The sequence below is a fragment of the Cynocephalus volans genome, chromosome 2 (assembly GCF_027409185.1).
Source record: "Cynocephalus volans isolate mCynVol1 chromosome 2, mCynVol1.pri, whole genome shotgun sequence".
Taxonomy (NCBI): domain Eukaryota; kingdom Metazoa; phylum Chordata; class Mammalia; order Dermoptera; family Cynocephalidae; genus Cynocephalus; species Cynocephalus volans.
The window spans coordinates 198,909,116-198,925,429 of NC_084461.1; the positions used below are offsets into that span (position 1 = coordinate 198,909,116).

Sequence of the window (16,314 nt, forward strand, 5' to 3'; positions counted from 1 at the left end):
AATTTCTTTATTTATTTTTCCCTGACAAATATTTAGTGAGACATAGTATATCTCACTATGTACTAGGTGCTGGAGATAAAGCTGTGAACCGGAGAGACAAAATCCTTACCTCACATTCTAGTGGGAGAAATCAAATCCATAGCCCCTTTCCTCTATCTGAGGAAGGAAAGTAGGATTACTCAGCAACACATCCATTCATTCAGTATTTACTGAGTGCCTAGTGTGCGTCCAGCTTTGTGCCAAGCCCTCTGCATGTATTAGCTCATTTATTCTTCCCAGCATTCCTGTGGGGGGTAACTATTTTCCCATATTACAGATGAGAAGACTGAGCTCACACAGTTGGTGAGTAGCAGAGTTGGGATTTGAATCCAGGACTGTCCAAATCCAAAACCATAGTTCTTAAACACTGTCTTCTTGACTCTGCCCTTTTCCCACATGGCCTGGACATCACTTGAACATTCAGAGACAGCCCCAAAAGCAGCAGCCCATCTCCACCGCTTCCAAATGACTGGCAGTGGCTCACCCTTTGTCAGGGTCTCTCTGAGTATGGTCTGAGCAGTATCTGATTTGGAATCACTGGGAGTGTGGTAAATGTGAAAATTCCTGAGGCAAAAATCTGTAGGTGTAACAAGGTGCCCTCAGATGATAGAAATAAGCACAAAGGGTTGAGAACCACTGCTTTATAAGAATAATACATTCAGGATCATAAGCCAGGAGGAAAAATAGAATGTAAATTAGAAAATAAAAAGCAAACTCCATTTGGGCAATGCTGTGTCATATTACCACCAGCAGGGGGCCCTGTGACAATCTTAGCCAGTGCATGGGACTCTATTTTCAGCCATGGAAGATCTGAATTGCAACAGCCCCTCCTAATCCAGATAGCGGCATGGGAGTTTAACGATGGTTCGAGGTAGAGTCTGCCATCCTATTCATTCTGGAACTAAGTACTGAGCACCTACTATGCACCAGTCACCCTCCTAGGCACTTGGAATGGACAAGTGAATAAAACAGACAAAAATCCATACTCTTGTGGTGTCAAACTATCCAGCCATCGATCTATCTGTCATCATCCATCAGTCTACCTACCTATCTGTTCATTAAGTCATCCATCCATCCATCCATCCATTATTGATCTATTCATCCATCCATCTATCCGGCTGAACCGTAGCAGACCATCCATCCGTCCAATTCTCCACTCATCCAGTCGTCCTCCCATTCTCCCATTCATTTAAAAACATGCTGATTGCCTACTATGTCTGTGCTTGAGATGCAGAAATAAAGAATTCAGAGTCCCTGCATTCAGAGAATTCAGAGTTGCCTGATAGGGAAAGCAATCTAAACAATTGCTATACTAAATTGACAATGATAAAACAATAGTACAAGATACAGAACAGCAATTAATATTAGCAGTTAATGTTTATTGAGCACTTATTATTTGCCAGACCGCTCTACACACATAAAAGCTCTGATTTAATTCTCATAACAATTCTATCAGGAAGATCCATATCTATTTTTACAGAGAAGGGGAATGAGTATCAGAGAGATTAAGTAACTTATCCGGGGTCACACAGCTGGTAAGTGGCAGCTAGGTTGTACACCCAGGACCACCTGACTTCAATGCCTGTATTCTTAACCATGAGTCTGTTCTGGTCTTGTATCTCTACGAGGATCAGTTGACAACTTCAGATGTATGCCCAGAAAAGAGCCCTTACACATAAGCTCCCAGACTTTGGCTTAAAATATCAGTGGGTCTTTGGACACTGGGGTTGAGAAGCCCTGGAAGGTGGGAGCCTGGGGAAGTGACGATCTGTAACTGCCTGGGGGGATTATAGAGGACTTCCCCAAAGAGGACACTTTGGGTTGGCAGGTCTTTCAAACAGAGTCAAAGGTCTTAGAAAAGGAGTCAAATGTCTCTGGTGAAAGAACAACAGAAAGACAGTCCAGGAAGGAGGAACAGCACACACAAGAGCACATCATTGGGTTGGAGGGAGCAAAGGAGCCTGGGCATGGTGGAGACGCAGCTAAGCCGTGGGCAGGAACTGGACCACTGAATGCCAAGCTCAGGATCTGGACTGTGTTCTAATAATGTGTATGGGAATCCACTGACATTTCATGGTCACATCGACACTTTAGAAAGACCAGTCTCTTATCAGCCTCCAGGCAGTGGGCGGTGCTGCATGGCATTCCTTAAAGATCACACATGTGCCAGCTGTTTCTGCAGCTGGGCCAGGATGAGAAAAAGCCAGCTGCCCCCAGGGGATGGGCAGCAGGACACCAGTCCTTGTGGAGACGTTCAGGCATGAACATGGGCTCTGGAGGCAAACTGACCTGAGCTCAATCCACCTCTTCCACCCATCAGCTACGTAACTGAGGCAAGACACCTCTTCTCACCTGTAAAGTGAGCCTACTAAGAATCTTGACTCCCTCCCCCCGACAAAATATACTGCTGGGAGGACTGAATTTTAAAATTTGGGAAGAATGTCTGGCACATAGGAGATGCTCAAGAAAAGCCCTCCCACCCCCGCCCCTCTCACGGGCACATATGAGCAGACTTTAAAGCCATTCACCACATCAGCACATTTGCTGCCGTGGAGACAGCAAAGATTTCGGCTGTTGTGTTCCCTGTGGCTTTTTGCTTCTGAGGATATTTCTGAGTCTAGTCCTTTTTTTGTTGTTCCTTCCTTGTTCTTTGATATTTCAACACATCTTTTCTCTAAGTGGGTGCCAAATGGGCTTTAAGAGGATAATGAGCTCATTAGAAGCTGGCAGGGAACAGAAAGAGACAGAGGCATTGGTGGTGTGGGAAATGAAGGGGACCCGCTTGGGGGGCTGGGGGGAGTGTGTGGAGGGGGCTGTACCCTTCCCCCACTTTCAGAGCTCCCTTTCCTCTGGGGGTGGGGTGGGGTGGGGTGGGGCCCATTCACCCTTAGTAAAAGGTGACTCAAAAACACACTATTGATTTCTTTCCTTCTCTGTCTCACTTCTTCACTTCTGCCAGTGCTAGGAGATGGTGGGGGGCTCATTTGGAGGAAGAACACTCTGAAATCTGAGCCCCATGCAGGAGGGACAGTGTCTTCAGTGTCACTACTTTATCCCCAGCATCTGGCACATATTAGGCCCCCAAGAAACTGGTGTAGGAAAGAGGTGAAAAGAGTCGGGGGACTGGCCTCCCCAGAGGTATTAAACCTACAACCATGGCTCTGTGCCATGTGCCAAGTCAGGAGCCAGCCTCAGATAACTGTAAACTCAATGCACTGGGGAGAGAGTGTCTGTGTTACTCAGTTCTGGGTGGTTCTGGGACTCAGGGGACCCTGCTGAGCCACAGTCCCATGTTCTCAAAGGAATCTCGAAGACTCTTCTGCCTCCTGTATTCATTAGCCATCTCTGCCCTGTCTCTCTCCTGCTCTGTCTCTCCAAGTCTCTCTCTATCCCTCTTTGCCTCTTTTACTCTCTCTCTTTCACCCCAGACAGAAATTCCACCCTGGAGGGAACAGGGAAATGCAGCTATCTGCCATTCACTGAAAACCTATTATATGCTGGACACTGTGGTTAAAGGTTTTACAAACACGTTCTCGCATTCTTCTCCCTTCCAGCAACTTGCGAGGCGTGAGGGTTCTTCCCAATCCGTAGACTGCGTGGCTGCAGGTCTGGGTGGGGGGCACCTGTTGGACCTCGTCTCCATGTGCTCATAACATGTTGGGGATGATAATTGCATGACCATCCTCTCCTGTCACTGGCAGGTGCCTTTGCCTCTCTGAGCTGCTGTTTTCTCTCTATAAAGTGAGTCAACCACAGAGTGTCCCTCCCAGGGTCATGGGGGAGGATTGGATGAGACAATCCACAGGGTGGAGTTGACTCTCCCTAAGAGCTGCATATCATGGCATCATCCCTCTTCATTTTACATGAGACTCCTCAAGCCTCAGTTTCCCCATCTGTTGAATGTGGCAGATGACACCGATCCTCCCTCCTCCCCCAGGGTCAGCGTGAGTTTCCACAGGGATGAGGATGAGAGGCCCCTTTGGTGGGAGTGGTGGCGTCTTCTTACTGCAGTTCGTGTTTCCAGCAGGAGCCTTGAAGTGTTTAAACACAGCCTATTTTTAGCACCAGAGTGAACCTCTGGTGTTGAGCTGCCAAGAAAGAGATGGGCGGAGTAGAGCTGCCCTGCAGGAAGGGAAAACAAGAGGCACAGCCTGCCCTACGGCTGCCTCCCCTAGGAATGTGTGAAAGGATGCCTCCCCCTCCCAGATCGGGGGTGGGGGGAGGTCAGGATGGAAGTCCCTGAGGCAGGAAGGAAGCTGGCCCTTCCTCCACAGCCCCCAGAACCTGACATGGGGGGCAGAGGCAGGCTGGGGGAACTGGGCAGGTCCAGGGACCAGCTGACCACCCAAGCTTGCCAAGAGATAGCCGCTAAGAAAACAGGTTTGTGAAGGTTTGGTTTCTTCACAGTTCTGGGTAGGAGACCCATCTGTGGAATATCCAAAAAACCAGGGAGTCCAGGCCAGAGGCAAAATTTTAGTCTTGACCTAATAATGAAAATATCAGAAGTCACTGGGGTTTATTGAGCACTTACTATGGGCCAGGTTCTGTGCCTTATTCCCTTTGTGCCATTTGATCATCAATAGAATCCTTTGAGATGGTTGTTAACCTCTCTGTACCTCAGTTTCCCCACCCATAGAATGGGGGAAATAATAGTACTTATCTTATAGGGTTGGTATGAGAACTAAATGAGTTAATTTATCCATGTATGATATTAATATATATTAGGTGCAACTGTTACCTCTTATTATAATAATTTATAGAGAATGTGGTTTTGCCTACCCAGTGCCCCCTTTTTTCTGGTATAAGGACCCCATTTTCCTTTACAGAGCTTCTCCCTTATTCATTCTCAGCTCATTTGGCTTGAGTAGAATGGATTCCCCTCATCAGTTGCTGCAAACATTCTTATACCTCTCTCCTGATACATGTATACAAGAATTAATGTAGGGTATATATATATATACCTAGGAGTGAAATTTCTAGGTCTTCCTGTATGAACATCTTATGATTATGCTAAGAAATGCTGATTTGTTTTCCATAATGGCTGTAGTTGCAACTGCCCCCAGTAGTGTTTGAGCATTCCTGTTGCTCCAAATCCACATCCACACTTGATGTTGTCAGCTTTTTCATTTTTGCTAGTCCAGTAGACCCGTAACAGATGTTTTATGTGCCCAACCCCAGAGTTACCTTCTGAGTGGAATGCTTGTGTCTACATGTCTTTGGCTGAGGGCTTTCTCCAACACCTTGGATGGCTTTTGTGCCCATGTGCCTGGCAGGCTGGGTGTGCTAGGAATGTACATTTGAAAACAGCTTCAACCAATGACGGATGGGAATTGGTGTATACATGCCCCGGCTCTCTCCTCCCTCAGCCAGAATAACTCTGAGGCATGTGTTTACACAGGCTTCCTGAGTTTCTCCAGTGGGATTTAGCCCCATCCACCCTCAGTAACAGCTGACTCAAAAACACACTACTGATTTCTTTCCTCCTCTGTCTCACTTCTTCACTCAGGGAAGGACAGAAGTCAGTGTGCTCTTCATCTCCGAAATAAACTAGTTACCAACGATACTGATTACTTGAAATACACCATGGCTAATTTGACCTTTTCCTTATTATTAGACATGCAAAATATATCCAGTTTGCTTCCCTTATAAATAAGTAATGCTGCTATAAACATTCAGCATGTAGATCTTTGTACTCATGGAAGGCAGTATTGAGCCTTTCAACAATGATGAGGCATAGGCAGGATTATACCCATTTTACAGATGAGAAAACTAAGGCTCATAGAGATTAAATTATCTGCCCAAGCACACAGCTAGCAAGAAGTGGAGCATGAATTCAGGTGCAAAACTGTCTGAGTCTCAATGTCATGATGCAGTGGTAGCCACCAAACAGATCAGCAGGACAGCTACTCCCTCTCTTAACCACTTAATCTCTCAGTTGAATCCCAGCCTTGATGGAAGAGTCCTTCCTGAGCTTGGAGACATGGAAGACCATGCATCAAACACTTCTCTGGGTAGATGGACCCCCGATGTCTTTAATCAAAATTCCTTCTCTTCCTGGACAAGCCATTTGGCAAGTGGAAGATATATTGAAACAACCTGAGAAGAAATGCTATTATAAATGCCAATCTTGTAGCTTTCAGTCATGGTCTTTACGAATCCAGAATTTTATTAACCCTACTAACGCTGGGGAAGGTTTTTGCACCCACTTAGTGGGTGGACCCCCCTCTGGGACACACCCTTCCACTCATGGGTGTGCCATTGTTTAATGATCCCACTGTGGCCACGATGGACATGTGGTGGTTTCCTCCAGTTTCTGGTCATTCTGTGCAAAGCTGCAATGGGCACTTCTTTACATATAGACTTACTCCCCGGGTCAAAAAAAGTGGGATTGTTGTATCAAAGATTCTGCACGTTTGGGTACATATACATACAGAAAAACTGGCTCTAGGTCCCCAGCCACGGCATCTGCTGCTTCTTGCACACACTTACCACACACCCAGGAAGAATCCCCTGAGTCCCCACACTTACCTCTATTCCCAGGACGAGGACTTCCCTGCCCCTACCCAGCACTCACAGCTCATCATCCACATCCATTTTCATTTATCTTCCCCAAAACTCAAGAAAATAAATGAGAAGGCAAAGTGCCATTAGCTTAATGGCCTTTAACACCCAGCCATCTGCCATGATGTAATTAAATAAAAAAATCAGAGGGAGCATATGGTGCCCATTATAAATAAATATTAAAATTTTGTTTCCCTGGATAATGACTCCAGTGCCTCTTGCTCCATGGGCAAACTTTATGGCCATATTCACTTGTTGCTGGGCCACAGTGCACAGGAATGAGCACTGGGAGGAAAGGTGGAAAGGAGTCAGGCCTAGAGTCAGACATCCCTGTACTTGAACCTGCCTCAGGCCCATGGTGGCTGTGTGATCATCTGCCAGTGGGCTCTCTACGACTCAGTTTCCTCACCCGCAAAATAGGATCAATCCACCCAGCCTCCCTAGGTAGATAAGAGGGTTAAGTTTAAAGTACATAAAACCTTAATAATAGCATGAGCTGATATTTATTGAGCACCTACTATGTGTCAGGCATTGCTCTACATAGTAACTTATTTCATCCTTACAAAAAGGATTAAATGAGAAAGGTCCCATTTGTTAGCTCCATTTTACAGATTAAAAAACTGAGGTTCAGAGAAGTTAAGTCACATGTGCAAAGTCACACAGCTAGGAAGTGGAGGAACAGAACTCGAATCTAGGCAGTCTGGCTCCAGAGCCTAAGCCCTTAACCATATGCTAAGCCTGACACAAAAGTTTCTCAAGAGATGGCCATTCTCTGCCCCAACTTTGGCCAACTAAGCAAACCATTTTCCCCTTCTCATGACAAGACCATTTGCCCAGACTTCATCTCAGAAAAAGATAAAGATGAAGATTCAATGAGTTGGTGCAATGATGAGTGACCACCCAAGGTAGGTGTGGAGGATTCATTTTGGAGAGTCTGTCTAGTGTGTGACCCCCACCCTCTGCTTACTGGGGTAGGCCCCAGTGCCTAGGTTTGTACCACATAACCCTGACCACTAGCATTGCTGTGGAGCACGGGTGGACTCAGTTCGATAGCTGGTCAATCAATTCTTGCCCCCAGAAGTATGGAGTTGGGATTTGAGACATTTTGGTTTTGGCTGATCACTTGGACTAAGGACCTGTACCCTCGGGAGCTGTCACCAGGTTCCTAAAGAAAGAACAAAAGTTAGTCTGCAAAAAGAAGGAGGAGAGACACTGAGTCAAAAGCCCAGGAAGTCTTGGGCTCCTGACCTTGCAGGGCCAAGTACCAGCCTTCCAGGGGTATAGGCAGCACTGAATGAGAAAACGTGGATACTTCTTACCACTGTGCTGAGTACACCGAAAGGGCTCAGTCAGCTTTAGCTACAGTTAGTCCTCAAAGGGCAACCATTTAAAACCAAGCATACCCTTTACCATACTATCCAGCAATCGTGCTCCTTGGTATTTACCCAAAGGAGCTGAAAGCTTATGTGCATTCAGACAATGGAATACTATTCAGCACTAAAAAGAAATGAGCTATCGAGCCACGAAAAGATATGGAGGATCCTTAAATGCATATTCCTTACTGAAAGAAGCCAATCTGAGAAGGCTACCTACTGTTTGATTCCAACTATATGACATTCTGGAAAAGGCAAAACTAAGGAGATGGTAAAAAGATCAGTGGTTGTCAGGGGTTGCAGGGAGGGATGGAATGAATGGGTGGAGCACAGAGGATTTTTAGGGCAGTGAAACTACTCTGTATGATGCCATAATGGTGGATACATGTCGTTATACATCTATACAACCCATAGAATGTACAGCACCAAGAGTGAACCCTAATGTAAACTATGGACTCTGGGTGATAATGACATGTCAGTGTAGGTTCATCAGTGATAGCAAATGCACCACTCTGGAGGGGATATTGACAGTGGGGGAGGCTGTGTGTGGTGGGGGGCAGAAGGTATGTGGGAAATCTCTGTACTTGCCACTCAAAATTTTGCTGTGAACCTAAAACTGCTCTAAAAAAATTAAGTCTATTTAAAAAGGGGGGGGGCATTCGTATACTTGAAAAGACAGGGACCCGTGGTATATGTCAATGAACCACCCAAACTCTAGGCTGCGGGAAGGGGCCGAGTGGCAGGAAGGGACAGGGGTTGGAGGGGGACAAAGGAGCCCAAGGCACAGGTCACCTAATCCACTGACCTTCCCTGCCAGGCAGCTGGCAATCCTTCTCTGAGTCCAGATCACTTTCTTCCCCAAGAGGGACTTCTAAAGAAAGGCCCTAAATCCCTATCATTAAGCCATCTGGAGTCATCCTTCTCCTGCAGGAGCTGCTGTGTGGTGGGTCAATTAGTGCACATTTGCATAGAGTTCCTTAATAGGCTGCTAATTGTCTGGGGGAGATAATGGATGGCTCTGCTGGTTCTGGGCAGAATGTTTACCCATGGGGGCGACCTACAGGGGTGGCAGAGAAGGGGAAGGGAGGAGGGGAGGGGTGGGATGGGATGGAAGGGGAGGGGAGGGAGCTATTACTGATGCACATGCAGTAAGGAGAAATATTATTTTGTGAACTTTTACTGGAGCTGTGTGTGTGCAACACGATGTAAATGCATTTCTCTCTATGAGTCTGTTAAAATAATTTGAAAGCCCTAGAGATGGAGAAAAGTAGGAGAGAGCCTACAGTGTACGACAAGCGGTTGGAGGAGGAGGCCCCTAAGGACCCTTCCTGTCCCGGTATTATATGACCATGTGTCAGTAGTTCACAGAGGCTGAGATGGGGTGGAAAAGTGTGTGCTGATTGCCAGAGCTGAGAACAGGCCAAGGTTCAGGTCCTTGGCAGGGCTCAGGGTGGCTCTAGAATTTCTTTCTGGGTGGGGCTCAGGGGCACGTGACCCTCAAAGCTTACAATTACTATTTGGCCCTTTATAGAAAGCACGTGCTAACCTTTATCTTTATCAGCAATGGAAGCTAATGCAGATATTATTGGGGAGGAGGCTTAGGGCCACTGAGGAGGTTCACGCTATCCATTTCTAGAACTCGAAGACCACCCTTGGGTCACTCAGCATCTTCCTTAGAGCAAGTGACAAAGGACTGGAAGGAAGCCTGGAGATCCAGCACCTAGAGAACTAGTCTCCTTTTACAGAAGGTGAAACTGAGGCCCAGAGAAACTCGAATGGAATGCCTTGCATGGACATGGATCCAAGTACATGTTCAATAATTTTTAGCTGCTACTATGATTATGAATATACTATAGAATCCCAGAGTTCAAAGGGCCCTTTGAAACCAACTAGTATAGGTCTGCTGTTTTACTTACACATGAGGAACCTGGAGCTCAGAGAGGTTGAATGAGTGGCCAGAGTCACACAGCCAGGCCAGGGCTGAGCTGGTTCCAAGACTGGGTCTGCTGCCCTACAGATTTCTTCCCAGTGTATACGCTGCTCCCTGCCAGTCCCCATCACTCCCAGCTACAACCACGAGCAAATTGCCACTTTTTGGCTCCACATGGACTAGGGCAGATGAAACTCTAATTTAGGAACAGTGACAGCTCTTCCCCAGAGAGGAATTTTCCACTAGGAGTTTCTCTGGCAAAAGCCACTGTCCCCACTTCAAATCACCCAAGCACAGTCTTCTTGTCCAAGCCAGTGTGCATGTGTTTGGCAGGTGGTGGTAGAGGGGTCTCTATGCCCCCAGCCCAGCTCCACAGTTTAAGTTCTCTTCCCCTATGGTGCACACAGTGCCCTTGGAGGGGCTACCAGTCTCTGCAGCTGTCTCAGAGCACGACTAATGAGCTCACAGCTCATCAGACCTGCACCTTCACAATCTCCAGGCCAGCTTCCTCATTGACAGATGGGGAAACTGAGGCCAAGAGGTGGAGGGGCAGGGCCAACTCATGATCATGCAGTGACTCCACCCAGACCCAAGGCCTCCTGGATCCCAGCCTTAAGCCTCGGTGCCCTCCCTGGGAAGGAAGAAAAATGGACAAACTACTATTTATTGCATACCTACTATGTGCCAGGCCCTTTTATTTACACGGTGTTGCTGCCTCTCCCCAAGGGCTCTGCTTGGTAGGCTGGTTTTATTCTCACTTTACAGATGAGGCAGTCGGAGCCTGCAGAGGTCAGTCAACTTCCTGGAAGGCAGAGCTGGTGAGCAGCAGAATAAGACTCAGACCCAGGCCTACCTGACTCCAGACCCTTAATCACAATCTCTATGTGATGTCACTCCCTGCTGCCATGCCACTCTCTGACTTCTGACTTCTGACCTCGGGGCCTCCTCTCTGTGGGTGATTTGGAGGCCCTCTCTCTGTACACAGGCAGCCTTTCTCCTCCTGCTCAGAGGCTGTGTAGGGAATGAGCACCTTCTAGAAGGAACAGGGGTTTCCAGGCTCCCATGGCATCTTCACTATGTTCTTAGTGGGCCAAAAAGTTCTGCCAGCATCCAAAAGAGAGATGTCTCCTCCCATGAGGGCAACCACTGCCAGAAGCTGGCTGATCCCTCAGCCCCTTGGCGCACCATCTGGGTACCATCGTAACACAGAGAAGGTGGCAGGGGGCCACACATGTGCACATGTCAACAGAGAGTCATGCCTGTGTGAACATGCACACACCCCCAGCACATACACGTATTTGCCCATTCCTATTTGTCCATCCCACCTCTGTCCACAACACGTGGCAGGAATCCTTAAACCCATTTCACCAATGGGAAATGGCAGACACCATGGGACTTGCCCGAGAAACAGGGGTGGTACTGGAGGTAAAACTAGACACTGGATTTTCTTGTTCTGACCAAACATAGTTTCTTCTTCCTCTGGGACTGTCAAAAGAATAAGCCAGCATGTGCCTTAAAAAGTCTAGACCAGGGTATCTTGTCCTCAGCACCACTGACATTTTGGACTGGATAATTGTTGTTGGGGTGGGGTTGGGGCGTCTTGTGCATTGTAGGTCATTAGCGGCATCCCTGGGCTGTACCCACTAGATGCTAGAATTGTTCCCCCTTCCCCTGAGTGTGACCTGAAAAATTTCTCTAGACGTTGTTCTAGGCCTTGTCCTTGAGAATAAATTGAAGAGTGGACCAGAACACTGCTCTTGGACCCATCTGACTTCAGATTTACAATGTTTCAGTGTTAGTTTCTAGAGCTCCATTCTAAGAGTTTACCCTAACGCTCTATCATAAGATTCCGTTGTGAGGCTCCACACTAGGACCCCCGGCTTCTAGCACTCTGTGCTGGGATACTAGGGTCTGATTCAATATTGGTGAGTCCTCTGATTCTGAAATTCTGTTCTACGCTCTTAAGATCTCATGTCCTCCCACATCAAGGTTGAAACTCTCCCTGGGAGACAGTCATGCCTCGCTGCCTTCCAGTGACCAGGATGAAAGACATGTCCATGAATTATATATTTCGTGTCATCTCTAAATTGCTCGGCAATTACAGAACACCAAGGGTCAGCTGCTAGGAGCAAGAGCCCCCCCCCCCTTCAGCAGAGAAAAACACTGGATGGAAACACACCGATCTACGCAGACGTTACCACTTGGAGGTTGGTTTAGGAGTGATTTCTGTTTTTCATTTTGCTTATGTGTATCTTCATTTCCCACAATTGCTGTGGTTTAAAGAGATAGAGAGAGCACAAGTTTTGACGCTGATTAGACTTGGGTTTGAATCTTGGCTTTGCCACTTAACAGCACTGAGAACGTGAGGAAGCCACCTAACCTCTCTAAGCCACAGTTCCTTGTCCAAAAATGGAATGCGAGTAACAGAACAGAAAGCATTGGGTTCCTGCGAGGGTTAGCTGAAGTGATGTATGTGAAACGCTTGGTACGGCCAGGTGAGCTCCTGTGCCTCCACACAGTCACGGCTGTTGTCATTAGTGCGTTTGAATCAACAGGGGCAGCCATGGCGTGGTGGAAGGTGGAAGGCACGTGAGTTCTGGAATGTTCTTCGTCTGGCTCACTTCATACTGAAGACCTTAGCGAGGGCATGTCCCTCTCTGAGCCTCCATTTTCCCGACTTGTAAAACGGGTACAATCATGTCACCTCTCAAGGCATCTGGCACCTGTCCCTTACTCTTGTTACCCCAGGCCAGATGGCTGACAGGAACAGAGCAACACAGGACAGGGGCAGAAGTTAGAACTGGGTGGCCCCTTCTCTCTCAATTTATTTGTGATTCTAAGAGAGTCCTTACCAGCCCCAACACTAATAAGTCATCACTGGCATGATGTCTTTAAATTTAGAACACCCCCCACACAAACACGCATCCGCCCCCACACTCCCAGGAATAAACCTGCAGTGGTGGGAGGGAGGAAGGTCTGTCTGGTTACATCCCAGGGAGGAGGGGGGAGGCAGGAGAGCTGGGGTGTGAGGCTGGCAGCTACAGTGCATCAGGCCCCTGGGGCCAGGCACTTTCCTCCCCATCCTGGGGGCACAGGAAGCTCGCTGCCCTGAGCACTGGACAGGGAACCGGCAAGGCTAATCTAGTGAAGAGGCAGACTAGATGAGCACTAAGGTTTGTGAGTTCAAATCCAGACTCCCCTGCAGGGCAGGCTGTGTGTCCTGGGTGAGATTTGCAGCCTCTCTGAGCTGGGCTTTCCTCATCTGTAAAGGAAGTGGTTGCAAGGAAGTGGTTTTTAGGCTTGTGCAATCCCACAGGGCCTGCATTCCGAAGGGTGATTTAATGCTCTGCTGTTGTTGCCTTGAAATTCCTAATAACTTTTGAACAAGGGGCTCTGCATTTTCATTTTGCACGGGGTTCTTTAAATTATGTAGCTGGTTCTGGGTGGTTGTGGGGGTTAAAGGAGGCTCGTGACTGTGAAAGCACCAGTCCCCTGCAGGCACTGTGGGGCTCAAGCCCTAAGCTCTTACTTCTTTTTCTCTTCCGCCCACCTTTCAAGCTCATTCTACAACTGTGTGGTCTGGGGCAAGTGAATTACCCTCTCTGTTCCTCTGATTCCTCCTTAGTAAAACACAAAAACAAAAACTACCTTCAGATTTCTTCTGGTTCATACTTAGTGCCCACCTCCACAATGTTCACACTAGAATTAACTCATTCATTCACTAACTCATTCATTCATTCATTCATTCAACAACATATTCGCTGAGTGCCAGCCACACGCCAAGCTAAGGATTGCCCCATGAGACTGGCCTGAACTGGGGGGTCTGTCCACGGTGAGAGTTTATCCTGCACAAATGCATCATCTGCAGGGAACACTTCTCCTTTCTCACCTCAGAGGACCTCTGCTCCGATCCACGGAGAGCCCAGTACTCTCCAGTCTGAGGAGGGGTAGGGGGTCCACATGTTTTGATCCTTGCTCAACAAACAATTATTGAGTGCTTATTGTATGTCAGGTGCCATGGATACACACATGAAGAAGATGTAGACCCTGCCATAAAAAAGATGACAACCTTGCTTTTTAGCTTTTAAAATCTTGGGGTCTGTGTTGGTTTCAAGCACTTATAATTGCAATTTCACCTGTTCAGCTTTCAGAACCCTGACATGCAGAATTTTTCATGTTCTAATGTTCACAATGACTATAAGGTGGGTGCTACTCTCCCCCTTAGACAGATGAGGAATTGAAACTCAGATAGGTCATGTGACTTGCTCAAGGTGGCACAGCTCATGAGTGACAGAGCCAGAATGCCAACCCTGGGCTGTGTGGTTTCAGAAGGCTTTTGGTGACACCACTGGTCTTGTATAGAAGTTTTCCTCCCCAAAGTTCATGGGTGCTTCCCCAGGCTGGGTCTCCCCCTTGGCTCCATGGCCGACTCATTGCTCAGAATGAGGCATCTGGTTGACAATTTGGGGCACACCCTTCCTGAAGGGGTCCTAAGTGCAAATGCCAATCCTGCCAGACAAAGGGGAGACCTTCCACAGCAAGCTGGTCTCTACAGTCTCCCGAATCAGAAAGAGGAAGAGATTCAAGGCCTGAGAAATTCATTGACCATTAACCACCCGGGGCTGAAGTTTTATGTCCTATCGGGGATCCGAACTGGCCTTTTGATCTGACCCTGTAAGGCAACAGGATGCTACTGTGCAATCCTCAGGGAGTGTACAAAGCAGGGGTTCTCAGACCGCAGCGTGCGTGGGAATCCTTTGGGATGCTTGTTAAATCACAGGTCCTGGGCCCTGCCCCCAGAGGTGCTGATTCAGCAGACTGAAGTGGGGCCTGAGAACTGGCATTTCTAACAAGCTCCCAGGTGAGGCTGATGCTGCAGCCCATGTGAAAATGATCATAGGAAGCTGAAAAAAAGAAAATCAGAATTTGACCCTTTGTGAGGGGACAGGCAGACCTCGATTTAAATCCAGCCCCACCATCTATACCCATGAGACCTGGGGTGTGTTGCGCAGCATTTCCGAGCCTGTTTCCACATGGTAGGTGGTTAACATAACCCCCAGTCCCTCTGAATGTGACCTTCTTTGGAGATAGTTTCTTTACAGAAGAGAATTAAATTAAAATGAGGTCACTGGGATGGCCTTAATCCAAAAATGACTGGTGTCCTTATAAAAACAGGAAATTTGGACAGAGGAAAATTTGGATGGAGGGAAGACCATGTGAAGGCACAGGGAGAAGACGGCCATCTACAGCCAAGGAGGGAGACCTGGAACAGATTCTTTCCTCACTGGCCTTGGGAGGAACCAACCCTGCCGGCAGCTTAATTCTGAACTTCTGGATTCCAGAATTGTGAGGCAATGAATTTCTGTTGTTTAAACCACCCAGTCTGTGGTACTTTGTTATGGCAGCGCTGGCAAACTAATACACCTATGCTCTGCAGAGCACGTCAGATGTTTTCCTTTCCCCCCACTTTTTTAATGAGAAAGAATTTATATATGGTATGATAAAAGTGCAAACATTTCAAGTGCACAGGCCGATGGAATTTTACATATGTACACACCCATGTGGCCCTACCCAGATCAAAACATGGAACACTCCTTTCACTTCTGGAGGCTCCCTCAAATCCTTTCCCAGCTAGTCCCTCCTCTTCAGCACTTCACTATTCTAGCGCCTGTCACCAGATGAGTTTTGCATATTCTTGAACTTCCTAAGTGGCTGAACAGTGTTGAACTGTTGAACAAAGGAAGCCAGCCCTTTACATTTAAACTCATTCGACCCCATAAAAACCCCTTGACAAAGGCACTGTGATTACCTCTATTTTACAAGTGTGAAGTCAGAGGCCCAGTAACTTGCCCAAGATCACACAGCTTGGGGGTAGGTGGCAGAGTCAGGGTTTGACTGGGTAAGTCTGGTTCCACTTACTATACTTACTGCTTTTATAATGCACAGTAAGTGCCCAATAAATGTAATCACAGTGACTTCTAACAAGTGATAGCTTTAACTCTGGGTCAGGTTCCATGCCTGGCTCTCTACTGCATCACCTCATCTACATAAATGTATAAATACACAATATGCATTACACATATGCTATATTACATATACTTCATAGTGTTACTAGTAATAAATCCTAACACAATCCTCCTTTTACAGAGGAGAAAACCGAGACAAAGAGCAGTTTAGTCACACTTCCAAGGTCACAGGGCTGGCGAGTGGCAGAGCTAGGATGGAGCATGACTCTTGCAGAGCTCATGTCCTTAACCATGGACACCAGCTGCCTTTGGCCAGCTCCTGCTAAGCAACAGCACCAGGAACACAGAACTCAACAACCAATGCTTTAATTAAAACCACAATGAGTTACAACCACACCCTCACTACAAAGGCTCAAAAGAAAAAAAAAAAAAATCCAACCATACC

At 47.3% G+C, this 16,314-nt stretch overlaps 1 protein-coding gene across 2 annotated transcripts in view; it reads right to left on the reverse strand.

Moving 5' to 3' along the window:
* The window catches only part of WSCD2 (WSC domain containing 2), a 127,634-nt gene that overhangs the window by 59,318 nt on the left and 52,002 nt on the right, over nucleotides 1-16,314 (reverse strand). The window lies entirely within an intron of this gene.